The 15,644-nt window shown below is 47.4% G+C and overlaps 1 long non-coding RNA gene across 1 annotated transcript; it reads left to right on the top strand.

Annotated features, from left to right (window-relative positions):
• The first annotated feature begins 1,282 nt into the window (after nucleotides 1–1,282).
• Nucleotides 1,283–13,777, top strand: LOC113599279 (uncharacterized). Its single transcript, XR_003420071.2, has 3 exons — nucleotides 1,283–2,944; nucleotides 11,451–11,548; nucleotides 12,586–13,777. It is a non-coding gene; the product is annotated as an uncharacterized LOC113599279 (long non-coding RNA).
• The last annotated feature ends 1,867 nt before the right edge of the window (nucleotides 13,778–15,644 follow it).

Below are 15,644 nucleotides of genomic sequence, written 5' to 3'. Positions count from 1 at the left end.
ACAAGATGACACAGAATCCAAAGCAGGCTCCAGGCTCTGAGCTGTCAGCACAGCGCCTGACTCAGGGCTCAAACTCACAAACTGAGATCATGACCTGAGCCGAAGTCAGACGTTTCACTGACTGAGCCACCCAGGTGCCCCTATTTGTGTCTTTATTCAATCTTTCCAGGGGTTAGTCTCTTCCAAGACCCAGTGTTTGGTTTTGTTGATCCATTATTGTATCTGTTATCTGTTTCTTTAAGGCTATTATTTCCATCTTTTTACGTTCTTTGGGAATATTCTGTTAGTTTCTCCCTTCTTACATTTAATGCGTTTCTTGCTCATTTTAAACCTTTCTTCTTTTTCCAAAGAAACATTTAAAGCTGTGTGTCTTCTTTTATGTGTACTTTGGAGACCTCATCATCACCCTTTGCCACATCTTATTTCCCTGATCTGAGTTCACTACTTACCGTAAATTTTGGGCATAGTGTCATGCAGTTCTTATTTTTAAAACTTTATAATATTACTTCGTTCTGTGGATGTTTTTCATTCTTAAATTCTTTATTGAAGCATAATACAGAAAATATAAACATATATACATACTGGGGGCGCCTAGGTGGCGCAGTCGGTTAAGCGTCCGACTTTAGCCAGGTCACGATCTCGCGGTCCGTGAGTTCGAGCCCCGCATCAGGCTCTGGGCTGATGGCTCGGAGCCTGGAGCCTGTTTCCGATTCTGTGTCTCCCTCTCTCTCTGCCCCTCCCCCGTTCATGCTCTGTCTCTCTCTATCCCCCCCCACCAAAAAAAAAAAGTTGAAAAAAAATAAAAAATATATATATACATACTGTACAGAAAAATGTACATGTCATAGGTATAAAGCCTGAAAAAGTCTCACCCATGTATCCTTTGGTTAGGATTTAAACACGGAGATAACGAGCACTTTTTTTTTTACTGACTTGGAAATCCATACAAAGATAACCAACTTGAAGTGTACAATTTAGTACACTCACAGTGTTGTAACAACTACCACCTCTATCGAGTTCCAACACGTTTTCATTACCCCCAAAGGAAGCCCCGTACCCGTTAAATAAATAGTCACTTCCCATTCCCCTCTCTTGCCAGCCCCTGGCAACCACAATCTGCTTTCTATCTCTGGATTTTAAGTGTGCTTTTACATTTCTAGATGGGTAGAGACTTTACGTTATAAGTTTTACTGATTTCTAACTTGTGTTGCAATGTTATGGTACTGGTTCTTTGAAATTTGTCAAAATTTGGTCCTGCTTTATGCCCTAATTCATCATCAGTTTTCATAAATGTAATATGTGATTTGGGAAAGAGAGTGTATTCTCCAGTGGTTGAGTGCAGTGCTCTATATAAGTCTTTCACATCACACTTGTTAATTATGTTGTTCAAAATCTTTATAACTATTCCGAATATTTTTGGCTGTTTGATCTATCAATTACTAAGAAATGTGTGTTAAATCTCTCACTCTAATCAAGGAATTGTCAATTACTCCTTGAAATACTGTCAGTTTTTGCTTTCGCGATAGGCTTTTCAGATAACACGGAGAGGCACTAATCAAAGCAGAAACTTCAAATGTGCCACATTGGCAAAAAGACTATCAGCTGCCTCAGTCTGTTCTGCCAGATTAACCCAATTTGGTCGATGTCTTCCCAGAACAAGGTGGCCCTTGCTGTCACTCTATGTCCCACCCCCTCTCTTTTCCTTCCTCCCATTCCAGAAATGCATTTATTTAAAATCAAAAGAATGGCCTAAGATGAAGTTGAACAAAAATACTCCAGATCTTGGGATTTCCTTATTTCATTTCAGCAACAAAGTTAAAAATGTCTGTCAGTTGTCGTTTCCCTAACCACCATCCCACTTCACGGCTTGCCATTTTCCTCGAGGGTCACTGTGCACCAAAGGCAGTATTAGAGAGAGGGTGGGACAGGCACTGTTGGCATCTCACGTCTGCGGATTCCCCAGGTTGTGCTGTCTCTTCATCGGGCAGCGAATGATGAATTGTGAGTCAGTCCACATTGGGGGAAGCCTCTATCATCCCACAGCTGAACTCACTCCGTTCATTTGCTACCTTAGAACAGGAAAGAGAAGCATATGTAGCAAATCGCTGGGCTGGGTCCAGCATCTTTATTCCTCATTACCTTCTACATCTAATACAATTGCTCATTGAAATAATTACTGTCTTCACCTGGTGGCACCGTTCTATTTTGCTTATAAGACAGGCTGGCAGCAAAACCTCTTTCACTGAGCTTGGATTCATTTCCCTTAGCAGATGATTTCAATAACTTCACATCATTTTTCATCTGGCAAGTCAAGGGAAGCCAAGTTTTGAGAGAAATAAAGCTTGTTCCTTGGAGTGGAACCGTGCCAGGGAAGGTGAAACAACTTCATTTTCCACGCGGACATGTGGGCCCTTCTAGTTTTTGCGCGGAGAGCTGCCTGGATTTGCTCAAATCAACTTGTGGTGCTCATACTAATTGGTTGTTTGAAGCGGGCTGTCCAGCTGGCAGCCGTTTGGGCCGCTAGAATGGCCCTGGGGTTGCTGATTCACTTCTCTCCCAAAGACTGAATGGCCTATTATTTGAAAGGGAGGACGGAGCCAACCCAGTTTGCCCTGGCTTGCTGCGGGTGACCTAGGAGGCAGGCCGCCTCTCCAGGGTTTCTCCTGAACTTTGAAGAAGTCGTTTGCACCTTAGTGCAATAAACTAGTGCCTCATCTGGTGCCCTGGAGCCTGGAAGTCAGAGACGATCGGGAGCCCGCAGGGACAGTGGATAGTGTGAGAAAGAGACACAAGGAGAAGCTGAGGTGTGTGAACGGTCAGCCGGGATAGTTTACAGTCCTCTGCATTTGTTACCTCACCCAGGACCCTCCTCCTACTCATTTTCCTGAGCTGAGAAGCAGTGACAACGAAAGGGACCGTGGAGCGGATGATGCCAACTATTATGGTATTTTGTATTTTATATGTAGTACTTTAATATTCATTTGTAGAGCCTTGTAGAGCCAATCAATGCATAGAGGTATATTTACTGGGTGTCTGCTTTTTGCAAGGAATGGTGCTAAGTGCCTTGAGGGAAATATAATAGAAATCTAAGATCACTGCCCTCACACTCCTTTTAGTCTAATTAGGAGGCCCAGATGTAAGCACAAAACATTAAAGAACAATACGAGAGTTCAGTGAGACCAACGTAATATACATAAAGAAGACACCAAACTTATTTCTCATAGCAGATAAATTTCTATCCACCTCTAGAGGTATTAATGACTTGAGTCCTCAGCAGAACTATCTCTTAATAATAATGAACATATGCAACGTTACTGAGAACTTACCAGATGTAGAGCATGTGTAAGCAATCTACCCTTTGTTTTATTTCACCTTTAGAAAAATCATTAAAATGTAGCAAAAATCTTTTTTTAATGTTTACTTAGTTTTGAGCGAGAGACAGAGCATGAGCAGGGGAGGGGCAGAGGGGGAGGGGCAGAGGCAGAATTGGAAGCAGGCTCCAGGCTCCGAGCTGTCAGCACAGAGCCAAACTCGGGGCTTGAGCCCATGGACTGTGAGATCATGACCTGAGCCGAAGTCAGATGCTTAACTGACTGAGCCACCCAGGCACCCCATGACAATCTCTACATTTTTTTTTAATGTTTATTTTTGAGAGGGAGAGAGAGACAGAGTGTGAGCAGGCGCAGGGAGAGAGAGAGTGGGAGACAGAATCTGAAGCAGGCTCCAGGCTCTACGAGCTATCATCACAGATCCCAATGCGGGGCTTGAACTCACAGAGTGTGAGATCATGACACTTAACCGACTGAGCCACCAAGGTGCCCTGACAATCTCTACATTTTAATTGGCATGTTTAGACTCTTTATATTCAATGTAATTTTCAGTGTATTTGGATTTAAGTCTAGTATCTGCTTTTTATTTCTTATTTGTGGCATATATTCTTTTTCCTGATGTTTTACCTTAATTTATTAAAAAAATTTTTTTAAATGTTTATTTACTTTTGGAAGACAGAGAGACAGAGTGCAAGCAGCGGAGGGGCAGAGAGAGAGGGAGACACAGAATCTGAAGCAGGCTCCAGGCTCCGAGCTGTCAGCACACAGCCTGACACGGGGCTTGAACCCACGGACCGTGAGATCATGACCTGAGCCTGAAGTCGGACACTTAACTGACTGAGCCACCCAGGCCCCCCAAAATGTGGAAAAAATCTTAAAAGTGAAACATGATTCGGGTTTAAAACTAGATGTTGCAATAAACATTTTGAACTTCAGCCTTGACCCAATTGATGTCAAAGCCTGGGACTAAGATTCTTCTTTATGTTGTAACATGATTCATGTTGGATCTGAGAAGCTGACCCAGGTCCAGGCCATAATTGGGATATAGACCCACACGTGTATAAATAGGACTATGTTCTCCGAGGACATGCTGGGGCATGTTCCCAATTGTGGCGCTGCATGATAGGGGGTTAAGGGCAGGAGGCAGCAACAAACCCTTGTTAATAGGAAAGCTTCATGGAAGAGAAAGAATTTCAAGAGAAGTAAAAACTCTATTTACAGATTAGGAACTAAGGTAGAGATTGACATGTTCACCCTATAAACATTCGACCCCATATCTCAAGATTAGATATCCATTATCGAATTCGTTTAACCAAGGAGCAACGTGAATCTCATACGGCCGGGAACATCTGGGAATACCAGAGTATAAAACCATGATCTTTATAAAGGCTCGACTCCTCAGTGTTCTCAGGAGGCTCCCTCTGGGCAAGTACTGGAAGGAGCAAATAAGTTGTAAAACTGCACCCATCACCCGTTTCCTTCAGACTCTTGTCCTTAATGACCAAGTCAGGCCCCATCTCCTTCAGGAAGATTCCTCTGTGCTTCCATTTATTGCAGTGGTGTTTCTGGGTGTGACTGAACCCTAGACTCTGTGCTCCCTAAGGATAGAGACGTGTCTTATTCATTTTGTATCCCTAGCACTTGGCAGAGAGGTTGGCACATAATAGGTGCTCGATAGATGCTAGTTGAACTGAACTGAAGAGGAAAGGTTGGTTGGGGTCCCAAGTGAGGGTCTTATGTTCAGGTTCCCCTGGGAGAGATAGGGGTAGGGGGAAGTGGGGCTATATGGGTGTGAGGTGACTCCCAGGGAGGAGCGTGGTGTGTCACAGATTACTCGGCATCCCTTTCCATGGGAACCTCTGCTTTCCGTGGGCTAACCTCCATGCCCACTGGAGACATGTCCTACTATAGAGAGGCCGTGTAGACCTTGGCCCGGCCCTCTTCTGCACACTGGGGGAGGGTAAAAAATAAGAATAGGTATTACCGACCTAAGTAGATTAAAGATGAGGATGGGGAAAGAGGGAGGACGGAGGTCTAAGTCACAATCTTAGATGCTATGGCGGGTTGTGACCACCTGTACAGCAGTTATTATGAGGAAGCCCAGTGTGGAAAAATGGAGGGACAGAATCCCCGAAATCCCATGGCTCGCTGTCTGCCAGCAGTTAACAATAAGAATCACAATGAGAATAATAAACACTTACAGAGGGCTTCCTATCAGGGAGGCACGGTTCTACGCACGTTATTTATTTACTAGGAATGGCTGGGGAAGAAGAGGTCCAGGTCCGTGAAAGGGCTCTTCGGAAACATGCTCACTACTCAGAGAAGGAATTGGCACAGTTTAAAACATCTCCTCAGGGGAGGTCAAGATTAGAGTGAAGAAGGCACATGTGACCCTGAGGTTGGCCTCGAAGAATTAGAGAAGCCACTGGCCTGTGCCCCCAACCTGACACAACAGCTAAGCCTCCAGTAGGGGGGGCTTTGGGGACCTTTTCCGCCATGCATCCCTGTGAGCTTAGGGCGGATCCTTTGCAGGGGCTCGCCCAAGCCCTGGCCCCTGGAATCTGCCTGTCAGGATTAAGCGCCCTGCTGGGGAGAGTATAAATATGGATAGAGCATGGCATCTTTAAACATTGTACAAGAGCAAAGGGACAACCAGGTCCAAATGATAATATTTTGAAAAGCCACAGGGAGCTTCTGCTGCTGTTGGGTTGGAATTGTTCCTCTCTCATGTGATTAAAGAAGCCCTTGTGGTTTTTTTCTTTTCCTTAGAGACATAGCAGGGTTTCCCCCCCTCCTACTACAGCATGGAACGATTTCTAAGGTTTCTAAGTGCACTGCATTTACATTTACTGCTCGTTCGTTCTCTAAATGAAAGGCAGGCTGAAACACGTTAATGAGCCTCCTGATTACTGCAGCCCTTGAGAAATTAATTAACGACAATGTAGCATACACTTAACATCCCTCCTACTCTCCGGGACCGGAGCGGCGCTTTCATCGGCACCCAACCAAGAGTCACCACGCATCTTCAGCCACAGAGCGGAGTGGCCTTTGCTGGTACACTTTGGATTGCTTTCCCTAGGGAATGCCGTTCCCCAGATAATTAAGTGATAGCATCTTTCTCACGGCCTGGAATTTTCCTCTCTAAACCTGGTCCGTTCCTCATAATAATGGCCAAAGCTTAAATGTTGCTTAATTTGTCAGGGACTAGTGTGTGTGTGTGTGTGTGTGTGTGTGTGTGCCCGCATTTGCTTATTAAATTTCATAATAATCTGGGGTAGGTACTACTATTCTCCATTTTACGAAGGGTGAAATAAAGGTACAGAGATGGCAATTAAGTCACCTGAAGTCACATAGCTAGTAAGTGGCAGGGCCACCGTCCAAACTCAAAGGGATTGGCTTAAAATCCATACCGTAACCACTAATCACATCCAGAGCTACCCCATGCATATTTGTATTTGGGGTCATTTTGGGCTTGTTAAATCTAAAATGTGTTTATTGAGATGTTTTCTCACTCATCTGGACTCAGGGTGCTTTCAGTTCCACTTCTGTCTTTTTAAAAGTTATTCTTGGTGCGCCTGGGTGGCTCAGTCGGTTGGGTGGCCGACTTCAGCTCAGGTCACGATCTCACACTCCGTGAGTTCGAGCCCTGCGTCGGGCTCTGTGCTGACCGCTCAGAGCCTGGAGCCCTTTTCCAATTCTGTGTCTCCCTCTCTCTCTGACCCTCCCCCGTTCATGCTCTGTCTCTCTCTGTCTCAAAAATAAATAAACGTTAAAAAAGTTATTCTTTTTTTTTTTTAATTTTTTAAAGTGTATTTATTTATTTTGAGAGAGTGAGAAAGAGCACAAGCAGGGGAGGGGCAGAGACAGAGGGAGAGAGAGGATCCCAAGCAGGTTCTGCACTGTCAGCGCGGAGTTCAATCCCAGGAACTATGAGACCATGACCTGAGCCAAAACCAAGAGTCAGATGCCTAACCGACTGAGCCACCCAGGCGCCCCTGGAGAGAGATCTTTCAGTGACCTTGCTTTGCCTCCCCAAGGCAGTAGAAGAGCCAACACACAAAACTACTGTTTGGGTGTGGATGAATTCCAGGGCGATTTTATAGCCTTCAGGCTTTTCACATCTAGGAGACAGGAATTGAGCTCCACACCAAGCTCTTTGTTTGTGTTTTCTCTTCTCTTCTGGGGAAGGATGAAGGAGCTCCTTCACGAGAAGCATATTCTCCTGGGGATACCCTCTTGTCACTGCTGAAAAGGGTAGAAAGAAGTAGGCATGATCATTCCTGTTTTGTAGATGAGGACTCTGAGGCTCTGAGAAAATTACTGATTTATCTGCTCAGGATCAGGCAGATTTTTTTTTTTTTTTTTTTTTTTTGGTCTGACTCTGCAAAATTGCAGAGTTACTGATTCCAAATTGGTATTCTTTCTACCAAACCGCACTGTGTCCATGTGGTCCTGCTAGATGAGGCATTCACCAAGATGGCTGTCCTCTGATAATCACTTCTGATCTCAGGCTAAGAACAAAGCAGTCTTACACTTTTGAGCTCCACATGCCAGGTTCTTGAGAGAGCACTGCAACTTTGTGGCACCCCTAGGAAGCCCGGGAATAAAGGTGGGAACCAGAGTGGCATTTGTGGGCATCCTGGGAGCAACCACACTTGCCTTGTAAAAGAGAAACAGTGGGGCGACTGGGTGGCTCAATTAACCGTCTGACTCTGGATTCTGGCTCAGGTCATGATCTCACGGGTTTGTGGGTTCAAGCCCCGCGTCGAGCCCCACTGCGCTGTCAGCGCAGAGCCTGCTTGGGATTCTCTCTCTCTCCCTCCCTCCCTCCCTCTCTCTCTCTCTCTCTCTCTGCCCTTCCCTGGCTCATGTTGTCTCTGTCTCTTTCAAAAATAAATAAATAAACTTAAATTTTTTTAAAAAAAGAGAAGAGAGAAGCAGCAAAGACTCAAGAGACCACCCAAAACGCAACTTTGTCTGGACAATGTTTCTAAGTAAGAGAGAAAACAATCATGCAAGAAAGCGGTTTGCGTGATGAGCAAAGCATCTTCCATGCAGCTGGCAGTCAAAAGTATTTCCTCCACACTAAACCCTGTGGGTCTGGGAGTGCTCTCCACTACAGCAGCATAGGGCACGATATCTTAAAGCTTAGGAACGTGGGTGTTTGGACTGAGACCAGACCCAGGCTCAAGCCTCAACTCTGCCATGTCCTAACTATGTGATCTGAGGCAAATTAGGTCGTCCTTCAGCTTCTGTTTCCTATCTGTAAAATAGAATAATTCTACCCGGGTCATAGGACTGTTGTGACAATTAAATGAGACAATGCATTAAAGCAGCACACGGTGTATGTAAAGTGCTCGATTACGTACATAGTAAGCACTTAACAGTAGCAGCTGGCTTTAGTGTCTGCGGTGCTCTTTGCCAGGTTCTTCCTTTTGCTGAGCACCTGCTGTTCCTTCTGAAATGCTCTCCGTTCAGGACTCCCTGTTCAAAGGGCCGTCTCGTCAGCAGACCTTCCCTGGCCACCCCACCCAGAGCAGCCCATAGCCTTCCCCTTTGCTTTATGCTTTCCATGGCACGGATCACTACCAGCTGCTATATTATATATTAATGTGTTTATTTGTTTCTTGTCTGGCTGCTTCCATAAGAACATCAGCCCCATGATGACGGCAACCGTGTTGGGTTCACCTCTGAGGTCTCGGTGCCTAGAGCGGTGTCTGCCGTGTGGAGGGGACCGTGTAAATGCATAATGCAGGCAGCTGAGTATAATGCATCCCTTCTGAACAGATTAGGATTCTAGATAATGATGCAGCCTAAAACCAGATGTCAGGCACGGGCGCTGTTGTTTATGTGGGACAAGCCTCCAGCAGAGTGCCCGAGAAGGCCTGACCCGCTGAGGCGCTGAGCTGTGCTCCAGTGAGCCCTGTGGCCCTGAAGAGCAAAGCAATCCAGGCTGGAGGGGATCTGGACCGGCTCAGCCATTTTCTTTGCTTGGAAAGTTATAGCCTGAAGTGACTGCTGCGGGAGCTCCCCTCCCTGGTCTGCTTCCCGCCCTTCTCCCTCCCTCTCTCCCTCCAGGAGTCATTACGGATAGTGCAGCTTCCTCAAGGAAAAAGAGCATGTCTTAAAAGTAACCTGTGGCCATGGATAGTTTACTGCTTTTAAACTCGCGAATTATTTTTTAATGGCAGCACACAGCTCAGATCACGGTTTTCAGTAAGCAAAAACAAAAGCAGGTTTTGCTCCTGGCTCTACCTGGTGGCTGCTGAGATGTAGCAACCTGTGTCCCTGATGTTATGGCCCCGTGGATGGCACCTGCTGGGGAGACATGATGGGGCTATGTGAACAAAGAGTTTCTGTCTAGGGGAGGCCAGAGTAACCAAGGGGCAGTGAACGTTAAACATTCCGGCACTGCCTCACCAAGGTTTCACACATCCCATTAAGATCCGGATAGAGAGCGAATTGGACATAACAAGGCACCTCAGAACCCCTAGTGGAGACTGATTTAGAGGCTCCTTAGAAGAGCACGGAGTTTCACCAAAGTGCAAGGCTTGTAAATTCTAAGTGCTTTCGGAGATTGCAATGAGCAGATGTGTGTTTCCCAAAGCCTGCCCAGAGCAGGGACGTTTAAGCTCCAGGGAAGACTAAGTTAAATAAAATAACAAATAGCAAAAAGGAGAGCATGCTCCTTGAACTCCTTTGACCTTGCAATTCCGATACTTCGTGTTAGAACTGAGCTTCTTTGTATCCGCCCTGAGCAGTGGGCTTGGCAAGGTAAGGATTCTGGAAGCCGTCTTTGGTCCTTAGCTGTGAGTTATTGTCTGTGGTGTAGACATTTTTCTCCATGTTAATATATATGCTACATAACGAAACTATCTATGGTAACTCTGCTGGATAGGGTGCGTGAATGAGTGCAATCATGCATTTGGGTGCATGGAGAACCCAGACTGTCACTGATAATGTGAGGTAGGCCCGGAAGTGCTCAGGGCAGCCATACCATGTGAAATCACAGCTCTGTGGCCCGCTGACAAACCTAGCTGGATTTCCTGGGCCTTGTTCAGGTCTGTGGCTATGGATGGGTTGCTTCTTCTTTTGATTGATTGATTGATTGATTGTAGCCCGAACTTCGAGTATCTCTTAAATAAACATAGCTCCTTTTGAAGAAAACATCTGTTTGGGATTTCCTGGGCAAGATTTCCTGGGCAAGACCGTGCCAGAGGACTGGCCTCTCCTCAGACGGCTATACTCTCTTAGGGACAAATAGAGCTCCCACTGTGGGGAATTAGGATACTGACAATCTCGTCCTACCCATCTTCTTGGAACTTGGAGAACTTGACCCATGCCCCAGATGCTGGTCCCCACCAGGCTGGGCAGGCAGACATCCGGGACCACGAGGCCTGAAGCCGGGCACGCGGATTTAAGAGTATACAGAAGAGCTCCACGTTGTGACTTTCGTTTCGAAAACAATTGCAGGTGGTGGGGGAAGTTTTCCCACCCTCTTCCCTTCATCTCCTTACCCACAGAGGAAATACTGGCTCCTACTCTGTGCCCTCCCCACTGAACACAATAATTACTTCTAACTTGTCACCTGTAACACTTTATACTGACTCCCCCTGCCCCCATATCTAAAGTCCTCTTGAGGACCCACAGGGCTCCCTGAGGCTGGCACAGAGCCTGGAACATAGTATTCGATAAAACCTTGTTCACTTATTTGTCCGCGGGCCCTTCCTCCTGAGGATGGCAGGGAGTGTTTATAGGCACAGGGACAGCCTCTGCCTTGCAATAAAATGCAGAGAAATGCATGAAAGAAGGCCAGGTGTAGAAAGAACTCTGACATGGTCGCTTGGATCAGGAATCCTTCCAAAAATGTCCATACCCAATCTCGAGAGTAAGGATGGCTCAGGTTGTGGGGATGCAGCTTAGCCTAAACAATGGCGTGTTTGCTCCTGCCCCGCAAGGACCTCCATGGAATCCCTGGAGACAGAAACTTAGGGCCATGTCTCCGCCGATGGAGAACAAATTCACCTTTGACAGTAAACTCCCTCAGGACCCAAATTATGTTCGGTTACTAACGCTGTGGCGATAATCCTGCTATGGAAATAAGCATACCGTGTGTTGCAGGCTTCTGGCCTCTTGGGGCTTCCTTGATTGAAGAATGTAAACCGATGGTGGCAAAGAAAGGAATAGTCTTGCAGGAGAAAGACAAGGCACTTTGGAACGTGAGTGCCAACGGGGTTTCTTTTATCGTTGGACTTCTTGGCCAGTCAGCCTCGGGGGCCGTGAAGGCTGTTACTTTGTGAGATCAGAGTCAGGTGGGAGCTGGGTGGGTCCTGCATTTGACCTAAGGAGGATCCTAGGAGAGGATGTCCGGAGGCGGACTCTAAGGCGTTTTGCTCCAGGAAACCCAGGCCTTTCCCAAACCTGAAGCCAGGATCCAGAGCCCCTTTTCTGAAAGCTCTGAGACATGGCTTTGGTTATTATTCTTCACTGTGGAATTACCTGCCTGCAAAGAGAGGTGTGTGTGTTGGGGGGAATCCCATCTACACTGCAAGCCAGGCCCAGGCCTTTCCTAGAGACGGTTCGAGGCCCACAGAGCTTGAGGAATTCTGCCCCTCCCGCCCCCACCCCAGCAGCACGGCTTTTTACCTGGGACTTTGGCCACTGGATGCTTTTTTAAAGGGTAGATTGATTTCGTTGCAAACAAAAGGGCATTCAGGCTCCAGGGCCCGGGATGGGCCCCCAGCCTCCTATGCCTGGAGCCAGACCAGACAGCATCCTCCACCCAGGCAGCATCCTCCCTCCTGGGCCCTGTGAGGAGGCTCCATGCACAGCTCAGGACAGGTGGCTGCCTCCCAGCGGAGAAAGACTGATAGACCGCCCCAGGCAAGGCTGCTCTGTGGGAACAGAAAGCCCAGGCATCTGCTCCAGGCAGAAGTTCCAGGGTGCCCCCTGAGGAAGCCATCAGGGCCCTTGGTGTGCAGTCGGGGGAAGCTGATAGGCTGAGTGCTCACTGCCAGCCAAGGAACACAGAATGTTCCTTCACAGTACAGCAGGTCCATCTGGGCGAGGAGCCCCTCCACAGTGGACCTCGCTGGGACCGTGCCTTTGCCATTTAGAAGGCCACAGGCCATCGCTGTTTGCTGAGATGCCCCTCTGTGAGGCCAAGAAGGCTGGCCCCATTGTCCCACTGCCCTCCACTCCCCTCCGGATCCTCTCCACCTGCTACCTGTCACTTGTGCAAGGCATTATCTTTCAGGAGTCTCTCTTGGGACTGGCCAGGAGGAGAAAGGAGGACATGAATCTTTGAAACACTTATGAAAGGCACCTGGCCCATCTCCTGTCGAGGGTTACGCTCTTCTCTCCTGCAGAAAGGAAGGAACACATCTATGGAGTACATACAACTGCGCGGGCAGAGATCCTGCTGCCACAGCCATTAGTGTCATCATCATCATCGTCGTCATTGTCATCAAAAAGCATCTTCTAAGCACCTGATTGCCAACAACCAATAAAGAGGGAGACCAGGTGGGAAGTACCTGAACTTGAAGGGAAGAGGCCTGGATTCCCATCCCAGCTCTTACTTCCAAGGAGCTCTGTGCCTCTGGGCACAAGGGGCATGGTTCCCCTTGCCCCTCTCAAATTCGTCACTGCTATCATAGATACAGCCCTCACCCTCCCCATTTCCCCAGCCCATGCCCACTGCAGGCATGGCTAACCAACCACTATCCCATGGAGCCTTAGAACATGGCCTCAGAAACCTTCACACAGAACTCCCAACAGCCATTGCTCACTGACTTGAAGGGCGCTCAAGTTGAAACCTATTAGCCATTGCTGTCCTGAAGGAATTTGTAACCTGAGAATGGAATTCTGTACCAAGAACAGGCCAGGTCACTCAGAAGAAAAGAAAAACAAAAAACTTAAAAATCAATAAAGCAATAAACCCACCTGAACAATCTGGACTAGCAAGGTGAATGATACTTAGTTACTAGGCAAAGGTAACCTCACTGAATTGTTTTGTTTGGATAGATCCAGGGTTAAAGATATTGAAACACACCCCAAATCAGAAATGCGCTCTCTTTATTTGACAGATAAGGAAATGAAAGCCTCAGTGGTTGTGACTTCCCAGGCCCCCCATCTTGGCGGTGGCCACATCAAAAACCCAGCTTTTCTGGTCCCCAACCCAATGGTCTCTCTACCCACTGACCACATTGTCTTGCTCGGCAGGGGAAACACACACATACACACACGTGCACACACAGCTATTTAAGGTACAGGCAGGGGCGCCTGGGTGGCTAAGTCGGTTAAGCGTCCGACTTCAGCTCAGGGCACGATCTCGCAGTCCGTGAGTTCGAGCCCCGCGTCGGGCTCTGGGCTGACCGCTCAGAGCCTGGAGCCTGCTTCCGATTCTGTGTCTCCCTCTCTCTCTGGCCCTCCCCCGTTCATGCTCTGTCTCTCTCTCTGTCTCAAAAATAAATAAACGTTAAAAAAAAATTTTAAGGTACAGGCAGTTAATGGTTCTCAATAGTGTTTGTGGTGAAAATTAATGAACCAACGGCCCCTCACTGAGACCATGAAAAACGAATTTCCAAACAGAATTGAACAGGGAGTCAGAACTCCTTTGTTTTATTGTAACCCCGCCACTCCCTATTTGCATACGTGAGGAGAGTCACGTAACACAGTTTTGTCCTTGCTTTTCTTGCCCGTATGAGGGGCACCAACAATGCTGTTTGTACTTGCCTCGCCAGGATATAGAAACTAAAAAGCAAAAGGTCTGGAGCTTTTGGCTCCAGGTGATCTGCAGTTACCGTGAGAGGAACGATGAGCCGTCAGGTAGTGGCTGTCATTCTGGGATTAATGGCAACATTTGGCAAATGCCAAGATGTGTGGGATAAGAGCACCACAGCCCAAGGATGACTCAGGTGATTCAGCCTGGGGTCAGGCTGACTTCAGAAGTGATCTTCATTTAGATGAGAACGTCAGGAAAAGGGAAACTCCAGAGGGACCTTCCAAATGGGAAGGATCGCTGTTCCAGGTCAGCAGGAGACCCAAGGGGTCTTTCCGTCCTCTTTCTGCTGCAGATGTCTGGAGGAGGGTTCTGACAGCGGGGCCAAGGCTCAGGATGGAAGCACTACATGCATGCTTAATGAGTGTTAACTGGGGAGCAGCCGAAAGCATAAGGACCAGCGGGTAACAGATTAGCACACAGGGAGCAACCCAAACACATCGCCTCCCGATTGCATTTATCAGAGCGCCTCTCTGGGTGTTCCTGACATCAGGAGCCTGGCTTTGTAACCACATGCCCACCACACCGCAGCCTGTGCCGTAGGAAGTAGCAGTGTGTTCGCACAAAATATCTTCCTAGGACATGAATTAAATATGTGTTTCTCCTTGGTCTGGCAGTTTGCCGCACTCCTGCAAAGAAGGGCAGAACCTGCTTTGTTCTCTTGCTTCAATTGAGGCGAGACCTGAGAGCAGAAAGCATTTTAGGAGAAAGAGTCCTCTGGGTTGGCCACTAGATGGCGCCAGAGTTCTACCAATGAGCCTGGGGATGGCCCAAGGGCCTTTCAGGGAAATTCTGAAAAGGAATTTATAGTTTCCAAGAATTTCAAAGGAGGATGGGGCCTAAGAGGTCATCTGGCCCGACCCTACCATTTTAAGACCAGGTAAGAGGAGCTCAGAGAGATAAAAGAGCTTGCCTGTGTAAACAACCAGTTAGTGCAAATCTGGGATTAGAAATCAGATCTACCTCTGGATCAATCTCATTCAGTCACACCACCATGTTTTCCTTTCTCTACCTATGCTGTCTTGGATTCTTAGCCACTACTGACTGAAGCAGGAAGTGTTACAATATTGAGGATTAAACACAGGAGGGACAGGAAGAGAGCGGAGTTGCTAGGTCTCTTCCCAGCAGTATAGACAGGCCACTCAGATGGCCCAAGGGCCTGGGCCACAAAGTACGGAAAATTTGTCTGTGGTCCTGCCGACCCAGGCTCACTGTCTGGGGATACTGTCATCCTGTCCTGCTCAGATAATGACGCTCAAAGGCAGACGGGATCCAGCCTGAAGACCTCAATTGTAGCTCCACTCTGCTCCCACTTGCCAAACTCAGGTCCCTATTTCTAAGCCTTGGTTTCCTGGCTTACTAAAGCAACATGGCAAAGCGAGGGTAAACCCCGCCATCACGTTTCCATCCAAGACCATGGGGATCTGAAAAGTGAACCTGCCCTGGCATTTTTTTTCTACGTTCTTTATTACTTTACATATCCCCTACCATTTTCTGGAAAGGAATTAAAGCACACGAACCATAGGATATTTCAC

Source organism: Acinonyx jubatus, chromosome C1 (assembly GCF_027475565.1).
Source record: "Acinonyx jubatus isolate Ajub_Pintada_27869175 chromosome C1, VMU_Ajub_asm_v1.0, whole genome shotgun sequence".
NCBI classification, from domain to species: domain Eukaryota; kingdom Metazoa; phylum Chordata; class Mammalia; order Carnivora; family Felidae; genus Acinonyx; species Acinonyx jubatus.
Note: the sequence above shows the minus strand (reverse complement) of the source record. Positions and strands in the feature narration are given on the sequence as shown.